General features: G+C 35.6%; 1 long non-coding RNA gene and 1 pseudogene across 1 annotated transcript in view; one reads left to right on the top strand and one right to left on the bottom strand.

Annotated features, from left to right (window-relative positions):
- LOC141501989 (uncharacterized) overlaps positions 1-18,347 on the top strand; it is a 73,680-nt gene that overhangs the window by 15,533 nt on the left and 39,800 nt on the right. The window lies entirely within an intron of this gene.
- On the bottom strand, positions 720-2,126 carry LOC141503438 (elongator complex protein 2 pseudogene; annotated as a pseudogene).

Below are 18,347 nucleotides of genomic sequence, written 5' to 3'. Positions count from 1 at the left end.
AATTCTGGTTGCAAATTGCAGTATAATTTTCTCAGTCTCTTTTTATTTCTTTTTTATGATGTGGAAATATATTTTGCATGATTTCACATGTATAATTAATGTCATTTTGCTTGTCTTCTCAGTGGATGGGGAGGAATGGAGTGAATTAGGAACTCAACATTTAAAAAGAAATGAGTACTTAAAATGATAAATTAACAAATAATTATAGTACAATTAATTTTCAATGAGAGTATAACAAACTAGGGTTTGAATTCTGACCCTGTCCATGGTTATCTTTTTGACTTTGGAAAGGTACTTCCTCTTCAGACCTCAGTTTTCTTACCTGTAAAAAAAAAGGGGAACTAGTTAATCTTTACGGTTCATTACTGCTAATTTTTTGTTCAATTATGTCCTATTCTTTGTGACCCTACATGGGGGTTTCTTGGGAAAATGGAATGAGTTTCCTATTTCCTTCTCCAGTGGATTAAGAAAAATAGAGTTTAAGGGACTTGCCCAGGGTCACACAGCTAATGAGTATCTGAGGCTATATGAATGCAGATCTTCCTAATTCTAGGTCCAGTGCTCTATCCACTGAGTCATCTATTTGCCTTTATTTTAATTAGTATAAAAACATAATTATCTTTTTAAAATAATGGAAAATTTTGAAAAATTTGAAACTCAAGCAGGCAACTTTTAACTTTTTAAATTTTAAATTTAAATTTTTAATGTATTTTTCTACTTCACTGAAAATGTATTTCTTTTAACACTATCTTGACACAATTATCCTTTCCATATCTTGCCAACTGTAACCATTCACTACTATATGGGTCATTAAGTCCAGCTCTTCCAGGATAATTCCTCCAGCATAGTTTCTTGACAGTAATCTTTGTGACTTTGACTACCATTCCTTTTCTATACATTTATTCCAATCTGATGATGTTGGATTCTGCTAAGTCTTCTCCCATGTATACAAACAGATCTTTGCACACTATTTCTAATGCAACAATATATCTTCTGACAAGAACAAGCACAAGACTGATCCTGATGGCAGGGATTGTATCTCCTACATCCAAGACTGAAGAACCAAGACCAATATCACAGATGTGACTCTCTTCTGTAGGACTGACAGAGTCATACTTACCCCAGACTACAACCTTTTTGTCCTGACTCCTTGTGAAGAAATACCTACTATCAGGGCTGGACCATGATTCTACTAAGCACATTTTTTTTTTTGCCTGTGAATGCATCAGTTGATATGAGTATTCCTCCTGTCTTTTCCAAAATGACCAGTTTTTGTCTCTGGAAACAACTAGTAGGAATTTATCATCTGGAGAGAAGGACATCTGGGTCACACTCAGATTATGGAAAAGTCAATTGTAGCTTTTTCTAGGAGGCAGTACTCCAGAGAATGAGAGAGGCATGCTTCTTTGTGGTCACCTTACATGCTGAGGCAATCATAGTGTTTAAATTGTTACAGGCAATTCAAAAAAATGTCATAATCATATCCATGTAGTTTTTGAACCTCAGATCACAGTGTGTTTTGCAAAAGATGGTTCTCAGAAAGGCGTTCAATAAGTTTGAAGGGCTAAAGCAAATTTCCTGGTACTGACAGCCTACACCAAGATTGAAGTCTTTTTTCTTTATCAGCTTATTGAGAAGTTATATCTCCCTGAAAAATAGATTTGTTGGAGAGTCCCAAAGCAGGCATCTTCAGACCTTTTGGAAAGTCTCTGATATTAGAAGGCAGTTTCTTCACTGTGTGGCCAGTGATATTTATAGAAGTTCTCTACAAATTTCTCTGGAACAGAGAACACTAGAAGCACCTTTCCATCTGCTCCAGATACAAACTGAAACTGGTCAGTCATCACTAGGAACTTCTTGTCAAACCTATGTATCTGAGACTTTGCAATTTCATGCCAAGTTATCTGTGAATTATCTTTTTTCTTGAATGAAGCAAAGAACTGGTTTCTTTGGTATGCTATTAAGGCTCCCAAAAATTATACTTTCTAAAAAACCATTTTTGATTCAACTGCATGTTGCTTCCAAAGTTGCAGTGTTCTATGGAAAGGGTTTAGGATCATAGAGATATCTGGGCTCATGTGGCAATCATAAAACTCTGATGTGTTCCCATTCATTTCATTGCTCATCCCAGCTCTTGCCATTCTCCTGACTCTTCATTGCCATGTTTTTATCAAGGCAGGCAGCAATCTCACTGATTGATGAATTGCATCTCTATAAAATAAAAACTATAAATGAGCAGTGTTTGCCCAGTTTTCATGACCAGCATAATGGTATATGTTGCCTCAGAACTTTAGTTTTCAGAGTAAAAATATTTTCATTCAGTTTCACATTATCATCTTGAATTTCTAAGGATGTTGATTTTATATACAACTTTCAAACCCTTATCAACATGAAGATATACAACGATTTAAGGGTCACTGTGAAGAAGTACTAATTAAGGTGAGAAGCTGGAGGAAGGAAAGTCTAATTGTGGGGACAAGTGATTCTTTCATGCGTTAGCTGCTATTCCAGTTGAGATTGGAAGGATAAATCATATTTATAAAAGTAGAACTGAAGTATTTTAGATAGCAGAGGTCTGATTTTTCCAGCCAGGGAAAATTATCTTAGCTTTAAAAGGCATCTTTCCCTTCATATGAGGCAATAAGTCAGATGCTAGTCTTGGCTCTTTCCAAGAAGCACTCATGGTGCCACATGAGTTTGGTTTAATATGCTTTGACTTGAGCCCATTAACAAGAAGTTTGATGTCTCTGATCTGTTCTCATGTGGTTCAGGAGAGCCTCCAGTCACTGTCAACAGATGAATCCCTGTGAATACACACTGCTTGTTTGTAGAAATAATTTTTCAGCATGGAAATTAATTCTTTTCTTTGTGACTGCTCTCCTTCTTATGATGCAATGAGGTGCTTTGAGCCAGGATGCTGAATCTTTATTACTGTAAACTTGGTTGGACATGGCTAAGTAATAATATCATAGCACTTGTATGGTAAATACACAAAATGGTTTTGCATTCTTAATAATGCATTTAAAGGGACCTTTTTGCAAAAGTGTTATGCCCTTTTCTTCCTACATGGAACCAAAGCCCTGTATAAGAGTTCCCTTAGGAAGCTCAAATTGATTCAAGATGATTTTATATGATTCATATGGTTCACTTTGCAGTTGCTTCTAAGGTTTATCTTCCCTATACCACAGAGACAATGCTTCTAATGGACTTTTTAGTATTTGCTCTTTGGGGGCTATTTAGTTTCAATATTGAGGCTGTGGAAAGAAAGCATGGTGTAGTAGTCTGAGGGTTAGTCTTAGAATAAAGAAGACATGGGTTCAAATTCTGCCTCAGACATATATTTTGTGACCATGAGCTAGTTACTTAAACTCTCAGTCCCCCAATATTGGTCCAGAATAATGATCATAGGTTCTGAGTAAGAAGACTGGAATGCAAATCATATTTCTGACACTATGTGACTATAGGCAAAATATTTCACTTCAATGGGTCTCAGTTTCCCTAGCTATGAAATTAACTGGTTGTACTAGATGGTCTCTGGGTTCCCTTACAATTATTTTATGGTACCAATTTACAGATGAGCTCTGGATTTTCTTCAGTGGAGGGAATTTCTGTACTAAGAATTCCCCATAATCATGAAATCAATGATCTTGACAAAAAATGAGACTATAATTAGAATAATTTCTGAGGAGACTTATGATTCAAACATGCCCTTAGAGAAGCAACATGGCTAGATTTGAAGTCAGGAATAACCAGGTTCAAATTCTGATGATGATGATGACGATGATGATGATGATGATGATGATGATGATGATGATGATTGGTTGTGGGCATGTCATTTAACCTTTCATAACCTGTTTTTTCCTCTGTAAAATAAGGATGACAATAGCTCTAATATGTACCTCACAGAGCTATAGGGGACATTTTATATATAATGGGCTTTGTATCTTAAAAATATCAGCTATTATTATTATTGTTATTATTATTATTATTATTATTATTATTATTATTAGTTGGTAGCATAATTCAGACTGATACTCTGCAACTACTTGCCTTGACAAGAGGAAGAGGCTTTAGACTTCCTGTTAAAAATGGTGTCTTTTGAAACCTCTTTATGCCTCCCAGCCTGATGCTAAACTGGAGCTCCTTCCTCAGGACCAAGACCTTCAGAAGATATATATTTATTGTAATCATAGTGTCCTTGTATAGTGTACTTGAATATGCATACCACTTGGCATTTGAAGACTTAAGCCTATCAAGTTGGTTCTATCCATTTGCCAGGTAAGGGTGGGTCAGTCATGTCTAATTCCTTGTTTCACTGCATTGAAAGGACATCTATATGGATTAGTAGAGCACCAGTCCTGAAATCAGGAAGACCCAAATTCAAATCTGATCTCCATTATTTACTAGCTGTGTGACCTCTGGTATGTCACTTAACCCTGGTTGCCTCCCATCCAGGGCTATCTGACCACTAGACCCTGATGACTCTGGAGGAAAAAGTAAGAGTGATGAGTTATCCCCACATTCAAATCCAATTCATGTGCTTGCATGTTATGACCTCTCTAATGTCTTGATCTTCTTTGGAAATGAAGGAAAAACATTATTTACTGCATTGTTAGTATTGTGGTAACCTTCAAACACATTACATCTTGAAGTCTATGGACTGGAACTTAATGAGAGATGATTTCCAGGAAGAGAATGTTTCAATGTTTTAATTTTGTTCAGATTTCAGTCATTTAAAAAAACACACATTTATCCATTAGGCTTCCAATAGCAACCTACTCTGATGCTTCACCGGAGCATCAGGATCTCTGTGCTTTCATAGGCCTATACTTATAGTGTAGTCTAAACTCTAACAGCTCCTACCAAATAAAAAAATTTTCAGGAACAAACAGTACCGATAGGTGTATCTATCACCTGAGGACCAAGCTAGATAATTTTGAAGCATTCTATTGTCTACACCCACCAGAAAAGGAATATAATTTGAAGTCAAGAATATTCTGATTCTTATTATTTTTTATGGGCATGTCATTTAACCTTTCAGAACCTGTTTCTTCCTCTGTAAAATAAGGATAACAACAGCTCTAATATGTACCTCACAGAATCAGAAATCTTTCTCAGAGTTGGAAGCAACCTTACAGACCTTTTTTGTTCCCAGCTTGTTCCTTTATCTTTCTATGCCAACAGGTGATGTTCCAGTCCATGCCTGGATACTTTCATGGAGGGGGAAGCCAAATCCACTTCCACCCCATTGGAAAAGAAAAGAAAAGAAAACTGAATTTCTTGTAACAAATATGCACAGTGAAGCAAAACAAATTGCTTCAATGGCTGTATTTAAAAATATATGTATATTTTATGCAACCTAAATCCATCACCTACTGAAAGAGTGTGTTAGGGGGAACCATGGGAGGATTGAGGAGGGATGGAAAGGTTTGGAAGAGCTGCTCTGGAGAATGGGATAGTGAGGTGATGTGAGAGCTGTAGTAAGATTGCCTAACAGCAGTGAAGCCCCAGTTGACATTGTGTAACATAAAGTGTAGTGTAAACAATCAGAATATTTTCATGATTTTTTATCCTTCTTCATTTAACAGTACATGTATGGGAGTGAAGGCAGCAAATGATGTGAGCGATCCAAAGCTGAGGTTTGGGTAGACATAAATGGCAGTATGATAAGGAGGCAAGGGATTCACAAGAGAAGAGTGTATACTTGCATTGGTTCATCAAGGGGTCAAGATGAAGAAAAGAAGACAGAAAGGATATGGTAGATGGCTAATAGAGATGGCCTGAAAAAAATTAAGGGCTCAAGGAATTAAAGGTCTTGGTATAACCTTCACCATAAGTTTTGTAAGGGAAGGCTGAAGGAGTTGGGGGGGAGGATAGTTAAGGGGATTTCATAATTCTTGAACATGAAGTGGGACATTTGTGAGTGATGGCAAAATCAATGGTAGAATCATCTTTCTGAAAGACTGAGGTGGGATTGGGGAGTAGCTAACTGAGTAGGCTGGGGAACTGAGTGGTTAGAGCATTTGAGGAAGAGTCAATATGTGTGTTGAATTCCCTTAGTATGAGAGCAATTAGGGAGAACAAAAAAAATTGTGAGTCTGGTACTGAATTTATTAAGAAAGTAAGGGAATCTGTAAATAATAGATGCCAAGATTTTGATTATGTGGTAGAGATGAATAGCATGAAGCTCAATTGAACAAAGATTACTGATTGATAAAGGTTGTGGTGGTGGGGAACCTGGAAGTGGAAATAAAGAGCATGAAATAGTCTAACTAGCCCCTGCCTCAATTAGTAAACTGAGGAGAATGAATAAAGGTATAGCAAGTACTAGAAAGGGTGGCCAAGGAGGCTGTATCATTACTAGGGAGTCAGATTTCAGTGATTGCTAGAAGATAGAAGGAACAAGATAAGAAAAGATGATGGGAAATTTTTGGTCTATAGAAGAGGACACAGAGGAAAGGGCCGATGGAGCTTGGTTGAAACTTTGGAGAGGGTTGAGAGGGATGAGAATGCGGAATTGTGTAGTGGGGATTGGGGTTTGAGTGTAAATCTAGAGGAGTTCAGAATCACTGGGAAATGAAGACTACAACTAGGTAGAAGAATGTTCAGCATAGAGTAAAGCTCACCACTCCTTTTCCCAGTGGATGTTGGAGATTGGGGCTGGAGGCAAGTACAAGGTGAACTGCAAGGCAGCAGGTCAAATAGCCAAAAGTCCAGCTTGTTTATTCTTCTCTCCAAAGACTAGAGATTAGTCAAGAAAAGAATACAAATGGAGATTAAAGTTGAGCCTGCACAGCAGGAGAAAGAAATTCCATTCCCCAATAATGTTCTTTTCTCTCTTCCCTCAAAGGACAGGAACAGTAGGAGATGCAAAACCTGAAGTCAAAGGGTAGGTTGTTCTTTTTTGCAGTATAGGTTCTGTACATTCCTAGTTGGAGATGGAAGTTATCTAGCATTAGCAGAGATGGAGGTCATTGTTTTGGAGTTTATGGAAGATTCCTGACTGGGTCCCTTGCAGCCTTCCCTCAGTAAATAAACAGTATGTATAGAATTATAGGATCTATATGTATGTATTCTATTAATTGGTATTGATGTACATAGTATAAATCATTCTGTTTTGCTTACTTTACTTTGTATCAGTACATATTTCTTCTTGAAATAATTTATTTCCTCATTTAATACAGTAAAACAGCACTCCACAGTTATATACCACACTTCATCCAGTCATTCCCCAAATGATGGACTTGTCCTTAGTTTCCAATTCTTTGTCTCCACAAAAAGTTGCTATAAATATATTTTGTACATAAAGAATATTTTCCTCTTTCTTTGATCTCCTGGGCACATACCTGGGCACAACCTATATACCTGGATCAAAGTACACATATTATTTAGTAATTTTTTGTGTATAATTCCAAAATATTTCCTAGAGTATACCTATTCAGAGTTGTACCAATAGGGCATTGATAGGCCAATTTTTTCACACATCCTCCAACATTTAGTGCTTAGAGAAATATAAGTTGAACAGTTTTGAATTTCTACAAACAAAACCCATTAGAATGGCACAGATATTATACACACACACACACACACACACACACACACATATATATAACTATATATCTGTGTATGTATGTGTACATACACACACGTATATGTCTATATACTTACATACCTATGTAAAGATGTTTATGTATATAAAGAGATTTATATATACAGATTCCATTCCATTTACTATATATTACTTTATAGAACATTATGTTTTATTTATATATATATACATATGCATAAAGCATTACTTTCCATATACTTTACACATGTATATAAATATCTATGCTGATATAAATATCAATATATAAGACACTATGAGTTGGGGGTGGGGGACAAGGTGGGGAAGGTTTCCTTCAGAAGGTAAAATCTGAGTTAGTTCCTGAAAGAATCCAGTGAAGTAAGAAGCATTCCAGCCAATGAAAATGGCACAGAGTATAGGGAGGAGGCATTATACTTAAGGAATGGGAAAGGGGAATATAGTGAACAATCCTAGTACAATATAGAAAGGAGTCAGGTTGTGAAAGGTTTTAAAAGCTGAACAGAGGCTGTTTACATTGCCTGCCCTTGGTTACAACTCTGTATATCAATTCCATTCCATTCTATTCCATTTCATTTCATTCCAAACTGCCTCCTTAGTTGTTCTTGTGTTTTTTTTTAAATAAATAAACCACCAAACAAAAAACCTCTTTAGATTAATGGTTTGGTCAAAAAAATGAATATTTGGGTTCAATTCAATTTGGGGTTCATTAAAAAATACAGTAAAGCACAATTTGATGCTATTGAGGGCTTGCCAGTTTAAATCCCTACTGAAGTCTTTCCATTTGATAATTTAGAAGAAGGTTCTATAAAATCAAAGAGCAGAATTTTGAATGAATAGTCAATTATATTTTTCAAGAACTGTTATTAGGGATTTGTGTGTGAGAATGTGTTTGTGTGTGATTAATTTTTACAACATCTATGTGGACTTAATGTGAAAATAACAAGGGCTTAGAAGTTTTAAAGAAAAAGTGAAAAAGCACTCCTTTCCTGAATAATCTAATCAGATGAGTTAAATAGCCTTAGAATCCAAAGCAGAGAGGAAGTGAAATGTCACCACTAGGAAATGCATTATTCCAATGTCTTCAGAATGTGAGACCAAGTGTTGAAGGACTAATTGTATTTAAGATTTAGAGAGAAAGCCTTAATGTTTCCCAAAAAGTGCCTTTCATGTGCTTCGTTTTTCTAATTCTTTTGCCCACTTTTCTCTCTTCAAAACCATTTCTAGGAATTAAATAATTCTAACGAGGAGGAGCACTTCACAATACTGTTTCATGGCATTATTTTTTTCTCTCATTTGGACATCTTTCATCTTGAATGATTCCATAAGGGAAGAAACAAAGCCAAAGATCTTGGTCCCTGGCTGGTAAGGAATTATTTCAAAACCTAAGTTTAAAAGTCCATTTCAAGAGGACCTCCAAACAGTGTTGCTTAGGAATGGATAGTCACTGAAGGACAGACTTTTCCATTGTTTCATCCCTGGAATGTAAATTTTTTCTTTTTTTTTTAATTAAAGATATTATTTGAGTTTTAGAATTTTCCCCCCTAATATTACTTCCCTCCCCCTCACCCCCCCCCCCCCGAAAGCAATGTGTCAGTCTTTACTTTGTTTCCATGTTGTGCATTGATCCAAATTGAGTGTAATGAGAGAGAAATCATATCCTTAAGGAACAGGCAAAAAGTCTAAGAGATAACAAGATCAGACCATAAGATATCTAGGTTTTTTTCCTAAATTAAAGGGAATAGTCCTTGAACTTTGTTGAAACTCCACAGCTCTTTCTCTGGATACAGATGGCACTCTCCTTTGCAGACAGCCCAAAATTGTTCCCGATTGTTGCACTGATGGAATGAGCAAGTCCTTCAAGGTTGAACATCACCCCCATGTTGCTGTTAGGGTATACAGTGTTTTTCTGGTTCTGCTCATCTCACTCAGGATCAGTTCATGCAAATCCCTCCAGGCTTCTCTGAAATCCCATCCCTCCTGGTTTCTAATAGAACAATCGTGTTCCATCACATACATATACCACAGTTTACTAAGTCATTCCCCAATTGAAGGACATTTACTTGATTTCCAATTCTTTGCCACCACAAATAGGGCTACTATAAATATTTTTGTACAAGTAATGTTTTTACCCTTTTTCATCATCTCTTCAGGGTATAGACCCAGTAGTGGTATTGCTGGGTCAAAGGGTATGCACATTTTTGTTGCCCTTTGGGCATAGTTCCAAATAGCTCTCCAGAAGGGTTGGATGAGTTCACAGCTCCACCAACAGTGTAATAGTGTCCCAGATTTCCAACAACCCTTCCAACAATGATCATTATCCTTCCTGGTCATATTGGCCAATCTGAGAGGTGTGAGGTGGCACCTCAGAGAAGCTTTAATTTGCATTTCTCTAATAATTAATGATTTAGAGCAATTTTTCATATGGCTATGGATTTCTTTGATCTCCTCATCTGTAAATTTCCTTTGCATATCCTTTGACCATTTGTCAATTGGGGAATGGCTTTTTGTTTCAAAAATGTAACTCAGTTCTTTGTTTATTTTAGAAATGAGTCCTTTGTCAGAATCATTAGTTGTAAAGATTGTTTCCCAATTTACTACATTTCTTTTGATCTTGGTTACAGTGGTTTTATCTGTGCGAAAGCTTTTTAATTTAATGTAATCAAAATCATCTAGTTGGTTTTTGGTGATGTTCTCCAACTCTTCCTTAGTCATAAACTGCTCCCTTTTCCATAGATCTGACAGGTAAATTAGTCCTTGATCTTCTAATTTGCTTATAGTATTGTTTTTTATGTCTAAATCCTGTAACCATTTGGATCTTATCTTGGTAAAGGGTGTTAGGTGTTGGTTTAATCTAAGTTTCTTCCATACTAACTTCCAATTTTCCCAGCAGTTTTTATCCCAATAGCTGGACTCTTTGGGTTTATCAAACAGCAGATTACTATAATCGTGTCCTGCTTTTGCACCTAGTCTATTCCACTGGTCCACCACTCTGTTTCTTAGCCAATACCAAACAGTTTTGATGACTGATGCTTTATAATATAATTTTAGATCAGGTAGGGCTTAAGCCCCATTCTTTTGCACTTTTTTTTCATTAAGTTCCTGGAAATTCTTGAGTTTTTCTTTCTCCATATGAATTTACTTACAATTTTTTCTAACTCATTAAAGTAATTTTTTGGAATTTTGATTGGTAGGGCACTAAACAGGTAGTTTAATTTTTGGTAGAATTGTCATTTTTATTATATTAGCTCTACCTATCCATGAGCAGTTGATATTTGCCCAGTAATGGGCATAGTAATCCTGGGTGATTTCTCTTTATTTAAATCTGATTTACTTTGTGTGAGAAGTGTTTTATAATTGTTTTCAAAAAGTTTCTGAGTCTGTCTTGGCAAATAGACTCCCAGGTATTTTATATTGTCTGAAGTTACTTTGAATGGGATTTCTCTTTCTAGCTCTTCCTGCTGTATCTTACTAGACATATATAGAAATTTGAGGATTTATGGGGGTTTATTTTATAACCTGCAACTTTGCTAGAATTGCTAATTGTTTCCAGTAGTTTTTGGATGATTTCTTGAGATTCTCTAGGTAGACCATCATGTCATCTGCAAAGAGTGAGAGTTTTGTCTCTTCCTTCCCAATTCTAATTCCTTCAATTTCTTTTTCTTTTCTAATTGTTGAGGCTAACATTCCTAATATGATATTGAATAGTAGTGGTGATAATGGGCACCCTTGTTTCACCCCTGATCTTATTGGGTATGCCTCTAGCCTCTCCCCACTGAATATAATGCTTGTTGATGGTTTCAAATAGATACTGCTAATTATTCTAAGGAACAGTCCATTTATTCCTACACTCTCTAGTGTTTTTAGTAGGAATGGATGCTGTATTTTGTCAAAAGTTTTTTCAGCATCTATTGATATGATCATATAATTTCTGATAGGTTTGTTGTTGATATAATTGAGTATACTAACAGTTTTCTTAATATTGAACCAATCCTGCATTTCTGGGATTAAATCCTACTTGATCATAATGTATTATCCTAGTGATAACTTGTAATCATTTTGCTAAGATTTTATTTAGGATTTTTGCATCTATATTCATCAGGGAGATAGGCCTATAATTTTCTTTCTCTGTTTTAACTCTTCCTGGTTTAGGTAACAGCACCATATTGGTTTCATAGAAAGAGTTAGGCAGAGTTCCATCTTTCCCTATTTTTCTGAAGAGTTTATATAGAATTGGAAGCAATTGTTCCTTAAATGTTTGGTATAATTCACTTGTGAATCCATCAGGCCCTGGAGATTTTTTCTTAGGGAGTTCAATGATGGCTTGTTGAATTTCTTTTTCTGAGATAGGGTTGTTTAGGTATTTAATTTCCTCCTCATTTAACCTGGGCAACTTATATTTTTGTAAATATTCATCCATTTCACTTAGATTATCAAATTTATTGGCATATAGTTGGGCAAAATAATTTTGAATTATTACTTTAATTTCCTCCTCATTGGTGGTGAGTTCACGTTTTTCATGGAATGTAAACTTTTAACCTAAACATGATCATACCCCCACAGTTATTTATGAGCTCTGAGTCCCATGGAAACTTGGGGAATAAGATGGAATCTTTTCATAGTTCCCTAGTGCTGCTTCCTACAACCCTGAAACTCATTTTTTTAGCAACAAATGTAGGATTTGTCTAGAATTCTCCTAGTCTTGGTGATGTGATTCCTGCAAAGATACTGGATTTCATCCTCAAGCTGGAGCAAGTCTTCAGGTAACGTCTTACTATATAATAAGGTGACTTTGAAAGAGGTAGTGAGGCCAAAGAAAGAAGTGAATAAAAGTTTTACCTAATCCAAGTAAATATAATTAAGAAGTGTCTTTTCTCCACTTAGAAGCTGAGAGATGCTGGTAATGATCAGGTAGAAGAAAGAACTGATAGAAAGACAAAGCAATATGATAAAATCTAGAAAACCTGCTAGTTTTAGAGGGCATGAAAGAGTCTGATGGTACTGAAGAGAACAGAAGGTGGATGAAAGGGGTCAAAATGGTTGTCACTATGTTTATCATATGGAAGCTCATAGACTTAGAAATGGAAGAGACTTCTCATAGACTTAGAACTGGAAGGAACTTAAAGATCATTTGGTTCAATCCTTCTATTTTACAGGTAAAGAAACTGAGGTCTAGAAAGTGTAAGCTATTTTAACTATGGTTAAGGATTCAAACAGATTCTCTGCCACTAGTATTATCTCTACTACCCTATTCTACCTCTTCAGGTGGACTGAAACTAGAGGCTTGCTTGGAATGGCAGTTTATAGATTATAAGTAATTTTTATGGGCACAGTAATCCTGGGTGATTTCTCTTTATTTTTAAATAGCTTTGTCATTACCTGGAGAAAGACCTCCCTGGGACTTCTCAAGAGAAAATTGCAGGCACTTAAAACTTCCCTTTGGGTTTCCATATATGAATGCTATTTTGATTTTGGAGAAACTAGGAAAGGGCAGATTTATATAAGGAGGTGTATACAAGATTGAAAAATGTTTACTGAAAAGAGATCATAATATCAGAAGAAGTGCTTCAACTATCAGTGTTGGTTAAGTTTATGGATTTGGAGTCAGAAGAGACCTTTGAGTAGATCAAATCTAATTCCCTCATTTTACAGATGAGAAGGTAATTTGCCTATGGCCACAAAATTGATGTGTAAAAAATAGAATTTGACCACAACTCTTGCTGATCCCCTGTTCAGCACTCTATATAAATACATATATATATATATATATATATATATATATATATATACATATATATTATCTAGCAAGCAAAATCAATTCATTTATATTAATAAATGGAGGGTGATACAGTTACAAAGAACCTTTATTAGTAATTACATTCTGTGCATTATTAGAAAGCAACAGTATGTTGTTTACAAGAAACATATTTGAAAATGAGAGACATACACAATTAAAATGAAGGGTTGGAGTAGAATTTTTTTATACTTCAGATGCAAAAAAGTCAGGGGTAGCATTTATAATCTCAGACCAAGTGATGGCTAAATCACACATAATTAAAAGAGATAAACAGGGTATCTACATTTTGATAAGAGGTACCATAGATAATGAAATAATGTCAATACTGAATCTATATTAAATAAAAAAGTCTTTGTACTGGGTGGCTAGGTGGCACAGTGGATAGGGCACCAGCCCTGGAGTCAGGAGTACCAGTTAAATCCAGCCTCAATTCACTTAGTAATTACCTAGCTGTGTGGCCTTGGGCAAGCCACTTAACTCCATTGTCTTGCAAAAACTTTAAAAAAAAGTCTTTGTACAAATAAAAAGATTATAGATAAGATTAGAAGAAAAAGCAGGAAACTGGGAAAAATTATAGTTTATCAGATAAAGTATCTAAATATCTAAAATATATAAAGAACTTTGTCAAATATATAAGAATATGATCATTCCCCGATTGATAAATAGTCAAAGGCTATGATCAGGCATTTATACAATGAATAAATCAAAAGAATTTATATCATATAAAAATACTCTAAATCATTAATGTTTAGAGAAATGCAGTTTAAACCATCTTGAAGTATCATTTTATATCTACCATATTGGCTAAAATGATAGGAGAAAGTGACAAGTATTGGAGAGGATATAGAAAAATTGAGAAACAATTATAGTGTTGGTGGAATTGTGAAATTTTGGAGTGCAACCTGGAATTACACTCAAAGAGTTATTAAACTATACCCTTTAACCCAGCAATACTACTATCTGATCTCTTTTCAAAGATGATTGGGGAAAAGGAAAAGAATCTCTATTTTCCAGTATGTTTATAACAACTTTCTTTGTGATGGAAAACTGCAGGAATGTCTATCAATTGGGGAATGATTGTACAAGTTGTATATGTTTGTGATAGAATACTTCTGTGCTAGTAAAAAATGATGGTTTTAGAAAAACATGGAAAAACTTGTATGAAATAATGAAAAGTGAACCAAGAAAACATATACATTAACAGCAATATTGAGTTATTAATGACTTTTGAGTTAGTTATTTTGAATATTATAAATACCCAAATCAACAATAAAAGTTATATAAAGAGAGATGCTAGCTGCATCCATAGAAAGAACTAATAATTACTTGTATGTATAGAATAATTTTACATATATATCATCTCAAGAGGGAAGGTAGAGAAAAAATTTGACATAATTTTGTTGTATATATAAAAGTAATAACCTGTTGTGCATAATAGATTTGCCTGTGTCATGTACAATCAACCTTTTTATTGTACTATGCTATGGAAATAATTGTTTTATTCCATAAATTAAAAATAAAATTAAAGTGAAATTCTGTGCTAAAAAAAAGAAAGTTCATAGTAGTGTAAACCAAATATCATTAAGTGGATTTCAGAGGTCATAATTTAGCCATTCTTGCCATACTATGTGTTTCTGGGTCAGCCATTTAATCTCTCAATTCCCCAGGTAATGCTATCATTAAGTTGTAGAGTTGCCTATTTGTATCAGTGAAGGGAGTTTTCACACTGGATGCTCTATCAAAATTTTGAAATGATAGATCCAAACCAAGAGCAAAGAAACAAGCAAGCATCTATGAAGTGCTTTTATTTTTCTTTTTTTTATTTCTATAAAAAAGTTTTGCATGCAGCATCCCATTTAATTCTTACAATAATCTTGGGACATAGGTACAAGTATTGATAGCCACACTTTACAAATGGTGAGACTGAGACTCAGTGAGGATTAGTAATTTTATGATCATATAACTAATAAATTGTCAAGGGTAGAATTTTAATTGTGGTTTTATTGATCTTTGATCACTAATGTCATCTTTGTATCTAGAGGATATATATCAAGTGAAGCAATGAGAAGATATAGTCCTTGAAATGAAAGTCTTAAATTTAGTGCTAAAATAGAAGGGAGCTATTATTATGATCACATGTTATTTCCTTTACCTTTGTAGTAGGATATTGTTAGACTTATCAGTGAGGAAACAGTGCTGGAAAATGATGTCTGATGGTTCTGGCAGAAACCTCATTCCAGTATCTTACCTCTTAATCCTTTAAGGAATTTACTGAAACCCTAGAAGTGGTAGAAGGGGACTAATATGTCTCCTAGAACTGCCCTCTCCGTTTAAGGGTGTGTGGACAGTTAAATCAAATTGTGGATGGGTTTGGGAAGAGAGACAAAGACCCTTAAGGGATTAAGGGTCAAACACTGATATGATTATTCTACCTGAACCAGAGGGGGTGGGGGAGAGAGAGAGAGAGAGCGAGAGAGACAGCGACAGAGACAGAGACAGAGACAGAGACAGAGACAGAGACAGAGACAGAGACAGAGGCACAGAGACAGAGACAGACAGAGAGAGACACACAGAGACAGCAAGACAGAAACAGAGAGACAGACACAGACATAGAGATACAAAGAGAGGGTGGGAGAAAGTGACGGGGGGGGGGGGGGGGAAGGAGAGAAGGAGAGGAGGAAGCAGAGGGGGAGGGGGAGAGAGACTCTCAGATTGATCATGGGTGTGGAGATTATTGGAAGAAGTGGATCAGGATGAATTTCTATGACACTGAATCTCAGCCCTAGTTACAGACTCACAAGGGGTGACTTCTTCATTTCTTCTTCCCCCTCCCCTTTTGATTATGCTCCAGATTTTCTGGACAACTGCAGTCTCCTCCTAGAACTTCGCCACCTTGGGCCTTCTTTCCCAGTAATATGTATCCACCTTAATAGATTCATTCTCCAGTTTATGAGTTTTGCCCAGGTAACCATTTTGAAGAGGGTCCCAATCTGATCAGTTTTCATTGTTCACTTTGCCTCCATTACTGATACCTTCATTCTCCCAATCCCAGACCCCATATCAACTCCTATTTGTGTTATATCTTATTTCATTAGAATATAAGCTATGTTTTTTCCTTAGATTTGTGTTCCCAACACTTAGCACAGCTTATGACATATTTGCTCCCTTACTTTCTTCCTCTACTTCCTCTTCTCCTCCTCTTTTTCCTCCTCCTCCTCCTCCCTCACCCTTAAAGAGTATGTTTTTGTTTCTTTAATTTCCACTACTGAAGATTTTACTTATCTTCTCTCATAAATGTGATGTTTTAATTATTTAATTACTAATTTCTATATGTCACTGCACAAATGCAAGAGAAGGAACATGAGCATTCATGAAAGGGGAGAGAAATTCATTTTTCAGCTCTTGCATATTTTGTCATATATTATCTAAAGGATCAGAGCTATGGAAAGATAATTGTTGATTTACTTTTTATGCATGTGGCATGGACCTCTTTGGCAGTCTAGTGAAACAGAAAGACCCTTTCTCAAAATGTTTTTTAATATATAAAATTAAATATCTAGGATTACAAAGGAAAAAATATATTAAAATACAATTATCAAAATATATATTAAAAACAACATGTTCCTAGTCCTTAGGTCAAGGTGATGGATGAACAATTCAGAAACTTGGCTGGAGTGGGGAAAGGTGCTACTGTGTTTGGGTCTATTTTATTGGTTTTTGGAACTGGGGTTATGACTAAGAAGGACAGTCAAAGGTATTCAGATTGTGCCTCTTGAGGTGAAATTCTTGAACTGGCCCCAAGATGGACCAGAGTGAAAACATTTGCCAAAAATGTTTTCATTAATTAAGAATGAAAGTTGGAGGTTCTAAGATGATCCAAGCATAAATGATACTGACTAGTAATCCAGCTACATCGATCCCATGACCCTCTAGGCAGCTTCTGGGAAACCGAAGTCTTTAGATTCTAGGGAGAGTTTGGTTGTAGGTCTAAGAGGAAAAGACCAGACTGATGATTAGATCATCAAGAGACAGGTTTAGATATACCATATTGTCGCCAATATGTTTCCAGAAAATCACATACTGGTTCTTTGTCCCATGTTTCTGGTGAGTTGATATAGGAGAGACCATATTCATTAGGCTAAAGACTTGCAGCAGACTAAAAGTCCTATTTCCTATTAAATTAGACCATGGGGTGATAACAGTTCTGGAAAATTCATAGATTCATAACATCATAGCTCTTGAACTGGGAAGGACCTTAGACACCATGGAGTTCAATCTCCTCATTTTACTCCCCTGATATTTTCATCAGCACCTTATTCTAGTTAGCATTTTAAAGGATGAGGAGATAGCTGACATGATCTTTACTCTGGAGATCACTGTGATGGGCTCTTAGTTTAGATATACAAGATTAGTTGAAGAGGAGTAGCCTGAAGGCCCGAGAGGATGATCAACTTCCTAACATTGCACTAGTGTTAAGGTTGGAGTTAAGATTGAACTCAGAGTCCCTCAACCCAGATCATTTCATTTCATTTTAATTTAACTAAACTCAAAAGTCATCAAGTGCCATTTGTCCATATTGAGGGCCCTGTGAACAAATTGTAGACAAAGACCATATTGGGAATTTCCCCCATTGAAATTTTTAAATATTGCAGGTTGGCAAAAAAAATTAAATGGAGGGGAAGGAGTCCACTAAGAGATGCAATGGATAGAGCCTTGGTCCTAGAATCAGGAGGACCTGAATTTAACCCAGATTTAGACATTTAGCACTTACTAGCTGTATGACCCTGAACAATTCACTTAACTCTGATGGCTTTGCAAAAAAAAAAAAGAGAGAGAGAAAAATTAAAGAGGAATTTTTAGGAGTTTTGTAGAAGCTGCAGCTAACATGACATCAAAAAAAGTTTAGAAACTCAGAAATGCATAAAATATATGTATAATATAAACATATTTTATCTTTTAATACTA

The sequence above is a fragment of the Macrotis lagotis genome, chromosome X (genome assembly GCF_037893015.1).
Source record: "Macrotis lagotis isolate mMagLag1 chromosome X, bilby.v1.9.chrom.fasta, whole genome shotgun sequence".
In the NCBI taxonomy this organism is placed as follows: Eukaryota; Metazoa; Chordata; class Mammalia; order Peramelemorphia; family Peramelidae; genus Macrotis; species Macrotis lagotis.
This window is presented reverse-complemented; position numbering and strand designations above follow the sequence as displayed.